The sequence below is a fragment of the Macrobrachium nipponense genome, chromosome 2, assembly GCF_015104395.2.
Source record: "Macrobrachium nipponense isolate FS-2020 chromosome 2, ASM1510439v2, whole genome shotgun sequence".
NCBI classification, from domain to species: domain Eukaryota; kingdom Metazoa; phylum Arthropoda; class Malacostraca; order Decapoda; family Palaemonidae; genus Macrobrachium; species Macrobrachium nipponense.
The window spans coordinates 153,525,325-153,540,707 of record NC_087201.1 but is presented as its reverse complement, the minus strand read 5'-3'; positions in this window follow the sequence as shown (position 1 = coordinate 153,540,707).

Here is a 15,383-nt window from a genome sequence, read left to right as displayed (position 1 = left end):
AGGACCTCTTTTCCTCTGATAAAAAATATGATCCATTATTCTGACGCACCAATGAACAATTCAGCGTACGAAGAAGGTAGAATCTAAAAAAAAAAACATTAGGACTAACTACCTGCTATCCAAACTATCCTGATGCCTAATTACCAACCACTCATCCAAATGGCAAGCACAAACACAGAGGAATCTTTTTCCGATTTGCACTAAATGGTCTGATGTGAAATATAAAATGGAAATAACATCTCCAAATTGCTCGAGTATGCTTCTCTTTGCGTTAGTCGTACATATCCTTATATCCGTCTTGTCACTGACAACTTCATATCACTATCAGTTCATAGCAATGTTGAGTAAATAAAATACCTACACACACACACACACACACACACGCACACACACACACATACACACACACACACACACACACACACATATATATATATTATATAGTATATATATATATATATATTATATATTATATATATATATATATACTATATATATATATATTCACAAAGATAAAGCGAGAGAGAGAGAGAGAGAGAGAGAGAGAGAGAGAGAGAGAGAGAGAGAGAGAGAGAGAGAGAGAGAGAGATAAAATCTACACAAAATTTAAGAGAAATGTCTCCCTGAAATATTGATATATTTCGACAACATCCGTTGATCCATTTGAACACATCGTAAAACTGAGAAAAATATGAATATATAAATTAAGTCCGGGTTAGAATCATGAACTGTAAAGCCAATTAATGTAGATGCTTCAAAATTAGCAACCATCGCTCTCTCTCTCTCTCTCTCTCTCTCTCTCTCTCTCTCTCTCTCTTTCAGTGAGTTCCCCTCAAGCTAGATCCCAATATTCTTCTCCGGCAATAAATGCAGATAAGGCGACCATCAACCTTTAATAACACAATTGAAACCGCCGTTATGTTTGTCATCCCTTGCACATCCATCTGGCACACAGGCAAACCTAACTACCAATAGCCTTCCGAATGTGCACTTGCAAGCAAGATACACCCGACGTTTACGTCAAGAATTATCAGTTTACGTGGTCCTAATTACTCGCAGATGATATTCCGCCCAACTCTCTTTGACAATTCTTGTCCGTTGGATTGATAGCTGAATATGTTCATTATGATTTAGTCAGTTTTCTTCGGATGAAATTCCTCTCTTTCCATTCCTCTTGATTTTTTATTAGTTTTTTATGTTATGATTTTATTACCGATTTATGTTTGACCACTGCCTCTCTCTCTCTCTCTCTCTCTCTCTCTCTCTCTCTGTTCCAAATGTACAAATAAATTACGTGGACAACTTTGAATGATTTTACTACTTATAATGTAATACCACTGACTGTAAAGTAGTTCAAATTTTATTGTGGGGAAAATGAAAAACTAACGTTTTTCCAGAATAGGTCAGAAAACGGGTTCCATTTCCTCAAGCAGGTTATCAGTGGACTGAGAGCGATTTTATAGAAATAAATATAATTATAGCGAAAATATTAGAATGGCACACGTCACCATTATGCATCTGTTATTTTGTTCCTTTTCCTGCAAATTTACATAAATCCTTGCCTTTAAAAAGCATTTAAAATCTAAAAATATAACACCTTATTGGGATATAAAGTAGAATAAACATTTTAGATGTAGAAAGTGAAATAAAAGATAAAAAGTTTATTTCCCTTCTGCTTACCAAGAGATATCTTTCAATCTGTGAGTTCAAATACCCTTATAAAAAAGAAACACTTATCAATATAAGAATGCATTTCGTTTTTCTGGTAACTGGTGATTGATCTTCACAGGCACATATTTTTTTTATTGTCACGAAAGAAACCTATGAAAGGTGAATACAATGTAAAGATGTTGATATTAAAGTATGCAAAACAAAATAAGAATAGAAACGAAAAAAGCAAGTCATCAGAAACTGAGGAAAAATGGGGCACTTATTAAATAAAGAACGTCAAAGTTACGCATAGCAGACCGGAGAGGATAGAAAACAATAGTCGTGTGCACTGAAAGGAAGGAATAAAGCACATCAAGCGATGTTTTAAAAACAAATATAAATAATAGAACGATATGACTAAGAATCCATTTTCACTCAGTGCTGTTTATGGCCGAAAACATTAGAATATAAATACATACAGTTTACTAAGAATCCGTTTTCCCTCAGTACAATTTTATGATAAAAAAAATCAGAACAGAAATACTATAGTTGATAACAGTAATATCAATATTATATTCGTCATAATCTCCGTTTGTGTTGAGTAAATTGAACGAACCCTCGAACCCGTCAGATCCATTCTCCCGTTCTTTTTGATCGACCATTACTCTTGCAATTACCATTAGACCGTGTGAATCCGACAATGCTCTCATCGAGTCAAAAGGAAGTTAATTACTCTATGCTAATCATGAAACGGAAGTTCTTACCTGAATTTTCGAATTTTTATCCACGTAAATGGGGATGTATTCACAACCAGCTCTTTTCAAATTGGGTTATCAGAGGGATGAAAAAAAAAGAAACTAAATACCGATTAAAGGTGGAGATGAAGGGTAATTAGACGAGGAATTTTAGAATTTTCGAGAACTGTGAAATCATTCACTTGAATAAAGAGATTTTTCTGAGAAGCAAAATGTTCAGAGTATAATTACATGTGCTGAAAAGACGCAATAGACATTATGGAGAGCTGAGCTATGCATGAACACAAAGACGCTTTTGTGCAATAAAAGCATATTCAAAGTTGAAAAGCTGCATAGCGTATAGATTAATCACATTATTATTATCATTATTCAGACGATAAACTCCTATTCATATAGAACAAACTCACAGGGGCCATTATTCTTGAAATTTAAGCTCCCACAGAATACGGTGTTCATTTGAAGGAAGTGAAGGAAAATACAAAGATAAAGAAAAACAGAGATCAACAAATTACTTCCCAAAAACACCTAATTGAAATTCAGAAAGCAGTTACCACATCCCCCTGTTGTAATCCTTATTAAGCAATTATCAGTAAAGAAATAAAAAAGAAGTTATTTTTTAACTTTACCTCTGGGACTCGTTTGTACTACTGGTTATCACACTTAACTGAAATGCTGGTATATCTCACTCCCCTGTACAGAAGTATCTTTTTGTGGTGGAAATCTGCCTCTGGGAAGTATCATGTGCGCTCTTTCTCAAATATTTATAAGAAAATATTGGACACTTTAAGTGAAATGTTTCTCTATCAATTTAATTAATTAGTTAATGGATTAAGTTTATTGATTTCAATTATCTAACCAGTTTTTCCAAATTAATAATAATAATAATAATAATAATAATAATAATAATAATAATAATAATAATAATAATAATAATAATAATAATAATAATAATAATAATAATATACTGGAAGAAAATCTTCATTAATACAGGTTTTACTGAAAATAATGGCCATTTCAGCCGTGTTTATTTTGTATAGAAGTTACTCTATTCTTCTCAGTAATAAGAAGAATAGAGAAACTTCAATAATAATAATAATAATAATAATAATAATAATAATAATAATAATAATAATAATAATAATAATAAGAATAAGAAGAAGAAGAAGAAGAAGAAAAGAGGCAACAGAATCAACCATCTGATGTTCATGGACGACATCAAGCTGTATGGTAAGAGCATCAAGGAAATAGATACCCTAATCCAGACGGTAAGGATTGTATCTGGGGACATCAGGATGGAGTTTGGAATAGAAAATGCGCCTTAGTCAACATACAAAAAGGCAAAGTAACGAGAACTGAAGGGATAAAGCTACCAGATGGGAGCAACATCAAACACATAAATGAGACAAGATACAAATACCTGTGAATAATGGAAGGAGGGGATATAAAACACCAAGAGATGAAGGACACGATCAGGAAAGAATATAGGCAGAGACTCAAGGCGATACTCAAGTCAAAACTCAAAGCCGGAAATATGATAAAAGCCATAAACACATGGGCAGTGCCAGTAATCAGATACAGCGCAAGAATAGTGGAATGGACGAAGGCAGAACTCCGCAGCATAGATCAGAAAACCAGGAAACATATGACAATACACAAAGCACTACACCCAAGAGCAAATACAGAGAGACTACACATAACACGAAAGGAAGGAGGGAGAGGACTACTAAGTATAGAGGACTGCGTCAACATCGAGAACAGAGCACTGGGGCAATATCTGAAAACCAGTGAAGACGAGTGGCTAAAAAAGATGCATGGAAGAAGGACTAATAAAAGTAGACGAAGACCCAGAAATATACAGAGACAGGAGAATGACAGACAGAACAGAGGACTGGCACAACAAACCAATGCACGGACAATGCATGAGACAGACTCAAGAACTAACCAGCGATGACACATGGCAATGGCTACAGAGGGGAGAGCTAAAGAAGGAAACTGAAGGAATGATAACAGCGGCACAAGATCAGGCCCTAAGAACCAGATACGTTCAAAGAACGATAGACGGAAATAACATCTCTCCCATATGTAGGAAGTGCAATACGAAAAATGAAACCATAAACCACATAGCAAGCGAATGCCCGGCACTTGCACAGAACCAGTACAAAAAGAGGCATGATTGATGTCGCAATACCATGGGACACCAGAGTTGAGAGAAAGAGAGGGAGAAAATGGATAAGTATCAAGATCTGAAAAAAGAAATAAGAAGTATATGGGATATACTATTTATACATACATATATATAAATATATATATATATATATATATATATATATATATATATATATATATATATATATATATATATATTGCAATGAAATACACGCCTCAATATATACTCTGTCTAAGTGTAGTTATAACGGTAATTTATTCATATAAAATCAAATTAACGTTAGTTGACCTTGTAAAAGAAATGTAGTTCTCTTTTATCACTAGAATAATATCATTTGGTAGATAAAAATAAATTTCTAAGGTAACTTCATCCGTTATGTTATTAGCTTCTAAAATAATAGTAGTATAAAGAGGTGACTGACTTCGGAATATGCTGTGCATTATGTGTTCGTTGCCAAGTTCTCGTTATCCTCATTTGTACGCTTAAACTTTAGAAACTATTTCTATCATCATTATTAGCATTAACAGTATTAGCAGTAGTCTTCTGTTTTCTGATTTATTCATCTATAAAGTTCCTGAAAAGCAGTTTTATAAAAGCTATTTTCCTAATAACTGAAGTATTATTTTAGCCAGCTGAAACAATTTATAACTTTATTGTGATGAAACTAAAGATACATAATATAAGCTCAGTTTTCGAGGAAAGTGAAATATTTGAATGTTGTAAAAATAGCGAATATTTTTTTTTTCTGTGACGAGTTCCCTGTTTAATTCCTGGTCGCTTTCATATATGGTAGTGAATTTCAAAAGAACGTGAAGTAATATTAAATGTGAAAATGTTGCTATACTTCCTTTCAGACTGCCATATATATATATATATATATATATATATATATATATATATATATATGTGTGTGTGTGTGTGTGTGTTTGTTTGTATGCATATACATAGAGAGAGAGAGAGAGAGAGAGAGAGAGAGAGAGAGAGAGAGATTTTTTAATAAAGATATATTACAATGGAATGCAAATGTTTTATATCTTTTGTCTAAGTGATACTTGAAACTGTAATTTATGTATGTATATATATATATATATATATATATATATATATATAGCATTCCATTGTAATGTATTTTTATTAAAAAATCTCTCTCTCTCTCTCTCTCTCTCTCTCTCTCTCTCTCTCTCTCTCTATATATATATATATATATATATATATATATTATATATATATATATATATATATATATATATATATATATATATATATATTATCAGCCTGAAAGGAAATATGGCAACATATTCACATTTAATATTACTCCACGTTCTTTTGAAATTTACTACCATATATGAAAGCGTACAGGGAACTCATCACAGAAAAAAAAATCGCTAACATTACAGCATTCAAATATTTCGCTTACCTCGAAAACTGAACATTTCTATCCATAACTCGGAACGCAGAACATCGAGAGGACCGAGACAATAATCGTAAAATCTAAATGTATTGCCAATCAGAGTGTTCTGTACACGATAAAGTAATACAATTTCAGGCAAAAACATGGTAATATTCTAGGAAGGCGAGAGGCCCCGGTACTGCGCGCCATAAACAGGAAGAGTCCATTTTAGTCTCAATCGAAGCAAAATGAGTCGACAACAAATGCCGCGGGGAATTCGAACTATGAGAAAGAAGCAGAACATTTACGGAGGAAGGATCAGTGGCCTTGGAAAATATATTACAGTCACATATGTAATACTTACCAAAATCAGAGGGATTAGGCTCCTTACAGAAATACTTTCTTCACGTCGATGAAATCTGATCACGTATTCTTGAAATGGTCTTTGCCTTTGTCTGAAATTTATTACTTAGGAGCCAACTTTTGATTTTTGCTCTCCGTAAGGTGATATTCTTTCCACTGGGGATGGAGAGAGAGAGAGAGAGAGAGAGAGAGAGAGAGAGAGAGAGAGAGAGAGAAGGGGGGGTGGGGCCTTTGTACATCAGTAAACATGATGCCTCTGAGATGGGCTATTCACGATGTTTGTGTTGAATATTCACGTCAAAATATATAAGATTTGTAATTCTATTGCCCTGTTGTGTGTGTAGTGTAGTATAGCGTTGTATGATTTGATGTCTGAAGAGCAGGAATTAAACTTAACTTTAAAAACATCACTTAGACCAGAATACTAAATGAAGAGTAACTGTAGTATTCTCATCTGGGTAGATGCCAGATTGCAAATCATTCCGAAATAATTATTAGTATATGCCCGTGGGTGCGTGCAGGTGCATGTAATACCCACCCGCCTGCTAAAGCTCTTGAATATTGAGTTGAAAATCTCCTTAAATAAGCAACCCTGAACCCTGATGTAAATTCAATCCGAACTGAAATATTACTGTAGCTTACATCAGTATATTTGCAGAATATCCAAGTTTTGTAACTCTCTCTCTCTCTCTCTCTCTCTCTCTCTCTCTCTCTCTCTCTTGCTTTCCAGGTAATCTTCACAGAATCGAAAAATATACGTTGCTCTATAGTTTTCCCTCCGTGAAGTCGATCTCAGATTCTGTAAACAGGCGAACATTCCATTTTCCGCTTCAACGAACTCCCTTTCGTGAGGGTCTCTCGCAACCGCATATTTTCACTCAAGCCTGAATGGCTAAGGGCCATTTGACAAAGTAACCTTTGCATTATTTCCCCTTAATTTCCTTACTTTATTTCTATTTTTTTCTGTAACACAAGAATTTTTGTCTTTTTGAAATAAATCCTGGAAATTGTAGAGGAATAAGGAACAATAATTTTCTATGATAAAAGGATTTTTTTTCTTTTGCTGATTAATGTAAATTGTGTACTTTTTTATCTCATAATATGGGGAGGAAAGTATTAAGGAATGTTTATGTTGTTACGATTGATCGTAAGACGGCGAAGGAAATATTAGTGGTAGATATATAAAAGACAAGAAAAAACAGGTAAATTAAAGAACTGGCAAAACTGATATTTATACTACGGGTCAAATGACAAAAGAAAGTAAATTAAAGAGAGAGTAAGGATCTATAAGGTAAATGAAGAGAGGGAAAAATTGCAGGCAAGTGAATGTGTGATGTCGGGAACAAGGCAGACAACAGAGTATCTTAATACGAGCAAATATTCGCTAACATTTCATTGATTCAAATCCAGCTGATAGCAAAATCATTTATTAGAGTAATATCATAATTAGAAAAAGTGAAGATACTCACTAATGTACTATGATAATTAGAGAAACGTAGTAAACTAAAAACGAGATATGTTTAGATATGGCAATAACAAGAAAATAAAATCAAGGAGGTTTATTAACATTGAAAACAATAAGCACGAAACAAGTCAAGAATTAATTGGAAAAAGCGTAGTATATGGGGAAGAAAAGTTCACATCAAAAACAGTGCAGGAAATGATAAGGAGAAAACAAGAAACATGAATTTAAAGTTTCAATAGAAAGGAAACAGCAAGAGTAACAGCTTTACGGGAAAGGAAAGGAAATGAACTAAATCTGTCTATAGAGGGAAAGAATAACAAAAGTAGGTTAACCTAAGAATTTGACTTTCATGTTTTTTTTTATTTACCTGGAGAACATTAAATTAGATGGCCACATGAGGCAAATGAAGGAAGGGTATACAACAGAAAAAACTTTATATATATATATATATATATATATATATAATTATATATATATATATATATATATATATATATATATATATTAATATATATATTATATATATATAATATATATATATCTATATATATATATATATATATATATAGATATATATATATATATATATATATATATAAATATATAGATATATATATATATATATATATATGTATATATATATATATATATATATATAATATGTTACATAAAAAGAGGGATGTATTAAGACAATATGTTTAAGATACCATTGTAAGGTGATGTGCTGTGACTTTCTTAGAATGTATGAGTCATCATTTAACTTCCTAGAGACAGTGCCCTAAGTGACAAGCCTTGGAAGTGCTAACGCATCCTTCCTTGGGTGGTATGATGTCAAAATTGCTGTCTGTGGAGGTCAGTTTGAAGTCCTGTTGCTACGGGCAGTCGCAGAGGTGACTTGTGAAACTGGTTCTAGGCAGTAACCTGGGGCGTGAACAATGTGCGTGTGTGCGAGCTTTTTCCCTACATCTGAAAGTGTAAGGTAACCAAGGTGAGAGATCCTTACAGAGGCTGCAGAAGCCAAGATGGCTTCTGCAAAGGTACTTTTTCATACTTTTGTGAATGCTGTGTTGAATGGACGATTCTGAGAAAGGGGAACTGATCTGAGAAAGGGGAACTGACTTCATTAAAATGGGAACTTGATTAATGTTCCATGGTGTACTAGACTCTTGTGACTTCCAGTTTCATGACTAAGATAATGTTGATTATTGTAGTAGAAATATGGAGTGGGCTATCTGAGTTCAATCATTCACTTAATCATTTTGTTAAGAACCTGAGTTTATTTGGCTAACACTTTGCTCTTAAATAAATCTATTTTTGTAGTTCACATGTCTGATTTAATTGCCTTAGGTAATGGAGGGGGTGTGTTGTGTGGAGAGAGAGAGAGAGAGAGAGAGAGAGAGAGAGAGAGAGAGAGAGAGAGAGAGAGTGGATGTTGCCAGTGTCTTAGACACACGGATCCATTGCTACCTTTTTGATAAGTACCGAGATTTAAGAATCTCTGGTTAAATATATATTATATATATATATATATTATATATATATAATACAATATATATAATATATTATATAATGTATGTTTAAGCATGTACTTGTGTGAAAGACTGTCAACAGGAATGTGCAGAGACATATCTTTTCTAACAGCAACGAAAGAAGGAAAAGAGGGGAATCTCCACCAACTATGGTATGTGTGCGATTTCATTCTACAACAATAATAAAAAAAGGCCTTTTTCTCCACAGTGAGGCATCATTTCCTGGAAGATGAGGATATGCAAAGTAGCGCAAAGTTTTTTTAATATTTCACTCCTCCTCCAAGTTGCTTATGTTGTAAAAAAAACGTTTAGTCTTGGAAGGCCACCCTGCTAAACCAAAACGATGCTATGATAAGAAACGTGTAGTGGGTATATATATATCTATATTATATATGATATAATAATATATTAATATATATATTATATATATATCTAATATATCTATCTATATTGCAAATGTTCGTGGTCATATAGACAGACAAAAAAAAAATATTTCAGCATTTGATAGTGCCATCATTCAAGAGCAAATATACAAACGAGACGACGAGCAATGAAACATACATTGAACCTCCTACGCACCAATGTCAAAAATAACGAAAGAAGAATCTTGTTAAAAATAAATAACAAATATTGTTCTGTTAAATAACGGTTCCGCATTTAAATCTGTGTGGAAATAAAAAATCACAAAATAAAAGTAGTTTTTTTTTTCTTTTTACAGCGAATGAACCCTGCCTGACAGACTGCCTGAGGGTCGACTGCACAATTTACGCTTTGCTTCCTCGGGCCAAGGAAGGAACTGGAGGATATAACCGGGAGATATTCTGACTCGCTGAAGGCTAAAAATCTTTTTTTTTTTATTTTAAACAGTTACCCTTTTTCTCCATCGGATCATTTTTCTTCGTCTTCATATGGATTTCCTGATTTATCTAAGGTGACTAACATATTTCGTGATTTAATCACGCATTCTGTTGTCTGGCTAGCTATATATCGACAACAAAAAATCAATAATAATAATAATAATAATAATAATAATAATAATAATAAAAGCTATATAAAATCACTAGTAAGAAATCATGAATCCACGGATGCTTATAACGATAATGAATGGTTTCCATATTAAAAAAAATAAAGTTGCAACGCTAGTAGAAAACAATTTTTGTAAGTTGAAGAATATTTGCAAATAGTGTGAAGCAGACCTTCTCTGAAACCGTGAAGAAATAGAAATAAAAGGTCTTAACTGAAACAAAAAATCTGCTATTGAATAAAGATAACGCACTGCCCCACCACCCCACCTCCCTGTCTTAGAAATTATATACATGTGCCCATGAAGCGAATGAATCTGTCTCTTACCGGCTGTCTTGGGGTCTTCTGTTAAATTAGTAACCCACTTCCTGGGTTAAAATGGTCCTTCTGCAGAGTCTGTACTTAAGGGTAGGCTCCACGGGGTTTGGGGGGTGCCGATCGTAAAAAATATTTGCCAAAAATACACTAATCAAGACAGGCTAATGAAATTTTCAGGCATTATTAGCACTATAATAATGCATATTCCCTGTGAGTTTTATCATCCTACAGGGAAAATTAATGATTTTATGAAAAAAATGTGAAAAACGGAAATTTTCGGCCCCTCGTACTGAAGGTTATTTGGTGATTGGTGAGAAACTACAGTCTTGAATAGAAAATTTGGTCTGACAAAATGTTGGTATATCCACCTGGAACATGCACAAAAAAAAAATTATCAAAATAGAACAGTAAATAAGCACGTAATAACAAAAAAAAGAGCAACAACTTCGTAAGTCAGCGAAAGCCTGCCAAAAAAATCAGACTATAGCTAGGAAGAAATATTCAGGAAAAATTCAAATCTCGATTTAGGGACAAACCTTTTGAGAGTTTGTAGTTATTATGTCACTTGATAGCCTAAAACATCTAAAAATTATATTATTGGACAATCAAAGAAAACCACCTCCAAAAAAAAAAAAAAAAAAAAAAAAAAAAAAAAAAAAAAAGTTAGGGGTGGTTTTTACTTTGCATTGTCCTAAATAATATAATTTTTAGATGTTTTAGGCTATCAAGTGACATAATAACTACAAACTCTCAAAAGGTTTTGTCCCTAAATCGAGATTTGAATTTTTCCTGAATATTTCTTTTTCCTATCTATAGTCTGATATTTCGGCGGGGCTTTCGCTGAACTTACAAAGTTGTTGCTCTTTTTTTGTTATTACGTGCTTATTTACTGTTCTATTTTGATAATTTTTTTTGTGCATGTTCCAGGTGGATATACCAACATTTTGTCAGACCGAATTTCTATCAAGACTGTAGTTTCTCACCAATCACCAAATAACCTTCAGTACGAGGGGCCGGAAATTTCCGTTTTTTCACATTTTTTTTCATAAAATCATTAATTTTCCCTGTAGGATGATAAACTCACAGGGAATATGCATTATTATAGTGCTAATAATGCCTGAAAATTTCATTAACCTGTCTTGATTAGTGTATTTTTGGCAAATATTTTTTACGATCGGCACCCCCCAAGTGGAGCCTACCCTTAATCAAGGACACTTTCAATGGAGTTCCGCCAGCGTAGAAGTGATTAAGACACCTTTCAAAAAATGTTCCTTCCGATGTCTGCAATTTAGTCACGAAAGTGTAATTTACTTGAGAGAGAGAGAGAGAGAGAGAGAGAGAGAGAGAGAGAGAGAGAGAGATTAGTAAATGAGTTTGTGTGGTAAATCAGTAATGCATTTTCTTTTCACGAATGTTAGAAAGTCATTCTTACATACATGAAAGAAGTTGATAGTCGGAAGGAAATAGTTTTGATTCGCCAAAGTAAAATGGAGTATTTTTTGTATGTATATGCAACTTTTCTCTACCTCTTTTATACGAAGAAGCTACCGTCTTTTTATATTTTACTGTATTTTTGTGATATTGAAGATAGCTTTCATACATTCGCTTCATATAATCGTTAGTTCACCTATTTGGTGGTTTAAGACCAATGGTCGTCAAAAAGGTTTTCCCGCGATATCTCCATTAATGCCCGATCATTATCTTCGATGGCCAGTTCTTAATCATTTAAAAAAGCTGTTTTTAAGACAGGGTCCGAGTTGGGTGTTAAACGGTTTCTGATCTTAAAGTTTCTTTTTGATCGTTAACAGAAGAGCTTTACTGTCATACCGGCTATACCTCTGGACCCCTTTAAGCTTTTTCTTTATGCTTTTATTATTTCACTTAGTTCATATTGACACGTCAACTTTCCGAATAGCTTTGCTGACCTACTTTCAGGTGCTTGTCACACTTCTTAACTTAATATGATTACATCTAATAACTTCATTACCTATGTACATTCATTTGTTATAAACCATTGCAAAGTTAAATAAATGTAGGTTAGTTAGTATTAAGCTTATTTCTTAGGTTACATTACCATGGAGTAGATAAAAACTCGAGGAAAAAAGAAGTGAGTTTATGAAATTACAAAAAAGATAGCACGGCAAAGAGAATTCTCAAACCTTATTGCCAAGGTAAAGTATACAAACGAGTAAATAATCTTACACAATAAAAAAGAATAAAACATTATTCCATACTTCTTCAGATGCCTTCTTCTTAGAAAATGAAAAGGATGCCAGATCTTATTTAGTATATTGAAGAATTATTTTGACCTCTAGAAAAGCGTGACTGGTCTATGAACTGAAACGGACATAAATTATCGTTTGTATTTATTTCTCCATGTATTATCCTTGAAAGCAAGACATTGTTTACCATAGGCATGTAGTAGAAACTTTAAGAGGCGACTTTCTTTTCTTTGCACAAGGACATAGCGAATGAGAACATATTAATAAAAAAAAAAAAACTGTGACAATGCAATAGTATCAGCACCGGAACGCTGACAAGAAGGGCCTTTGTGTTACGAATATTATCTAATTTTCGTCGACGATTATGTATACTACAAATATAGGCATTTCGACTGAGATAATAAAGTTTTATAGACCCTCTCTGTCATATAGTTTGTATTAACAGATTCGAATGCATAAATTCATGTACATGCAAAACAGCAAACTTTTAAATACTAGAATAATCATTTGAATGAATTCAATTTTGACTTTATATTACAACGTGCAAAACCAATTTGTCAAAAAAGCTTCACCATTTCATTATGAACAGATTTATAAAATGGAATGATGAACATTTCTTTTTGCAAAGAATATCCAGTTAACAAGTTTAGTTGAATTGTTCATCATATTAGAGCAATAAACACCGCAGGAGCATCCATTAAACATGTACAAAACACCAAATCGAATAATAGTTTCGTATATTCGATTATTCTTTACAATAAGAATGTTTGCAAAAAGATTCATGTATCAAAGACCGGATCTGGAAGATCTCGCAGATATGAGAGAGAGAGAGAGAGAGATACCGGTGCCAGGAATTTCTAAAGCTGGTCTTACTAGGCTGGTGAAAGATGCTTTAATTATCAAAACTTCAGTTTGAAAATGATCGAGAATTACCTAATAAAATATGTAAATCAGTATACATAAAAAATCCCTCAAAATTTGGATTTTTCTAATGAAAATTTCTCAAAAATGATTTTACATTTTAATTTTTCTATTGGCTACTATCTTGAAAAGAAAATGTCGAGAAAACATAAAAGCTGAAGGGTCCATCCATACCAAAGGAGATTGTTCCGAAGTCATAATAGATATTTTCGAAAGATGTCGTGTCAGCTAAACGCAGCAAAAGGAGAATGAGTTATGTCAGGTGCTATAATTCCAAAATTACTAAACAAAGAACTAACTGTCCCTGAATTAGGTCCTCTTATAGTGTTTATATTAGTAACAACAGACATTGTTATCTTCATGTTCGAAGACGATAGCACTCAGAACTTCTACCTATTTCTTGTATTTTCTTCAAACGTTTGACTTAATAATTCGAGGGTTAAAGTTGCCAGTTGGATTATTAGTGAGGCCATCTTCAGATTTAGTTAAGCTTCCTTTGAACTGTTAAGGATGCTTAAGATAAATATGATACATTTGGAAAACCAGCGCAATGTATTTTTCGTCCGTTTATGTTATTTTTACTTCGCTCTTTTTCTAATTTAATTTTTCATCGTGCTCACCAGATTAAGTCTCAGCAACAGAGAAGTGAAAATTAAATTTTATGCGGAAGAATTTCATATACGTAATATGCAAAACTGTGTCACTCCTGTTACAAAAAATATAAAGTTAAAAGTATTTGCATTTTGGATGTCGGAAGCTGTTCCATCTTTATGCGTTAGTCTCGGATTTTATTAATTAATAATAACATCAGTACTTTATTTTGTTGTATAAGATTATTAATGGGCTTTCGTTTGAATTAATTAAAAAATAATTTATCTTTACTCTTTAGTAAACATTACATGATTAAAAACACCCATCCCTCGTTAATGAAATTCACCAGCAAATACAGAAAAAATTTTAATACTGACACCTTTCATTTCTACTCAGAGGACATATTCGTTCTTAAATAAATATTTTACTTTTATCAATATTATATTTTGGTGGTACATTCTAGGGGTTATTACATATATGTTCAAAACATCATGAACAAAGTTCATTCTTAGACAGCAGCTCCTCCCCCACCACCCCCCACTTACATACGAAAACTCGATATAGGTACATAGCATATACTGTATTAAGCGAAGAGGAAAACTGGACTCTGTATGTTATAGACAGACAATATTTTATGCAACGATGATAAATCAAATTCTGTTCAGTAAATAGAGAAAACAGACAGACATTGTCAGTTTGCCCGGATGAGGGGATTCATTTATCGCTAAATATTAAAGTTCCTTTCTATGTGCTGGCGTCCTTTCTCCCTCAAAAAACAAAAACGGCAAATAAAAAGAAAATGTAAAAACTTTCCCCACCTTTCCTGAACACAAAAATCTAAGGATATAAGCAATGAATAAAAGATGAGCTAGATCGGAAGTACTCGATAAGAAAACATATAATATCTAAAAAGGTTTTCTTCGTGTCAACTAGATTGGAAATGTTGGACCATTTCACCAAAACAACACACCCAGACCCACCAACACACA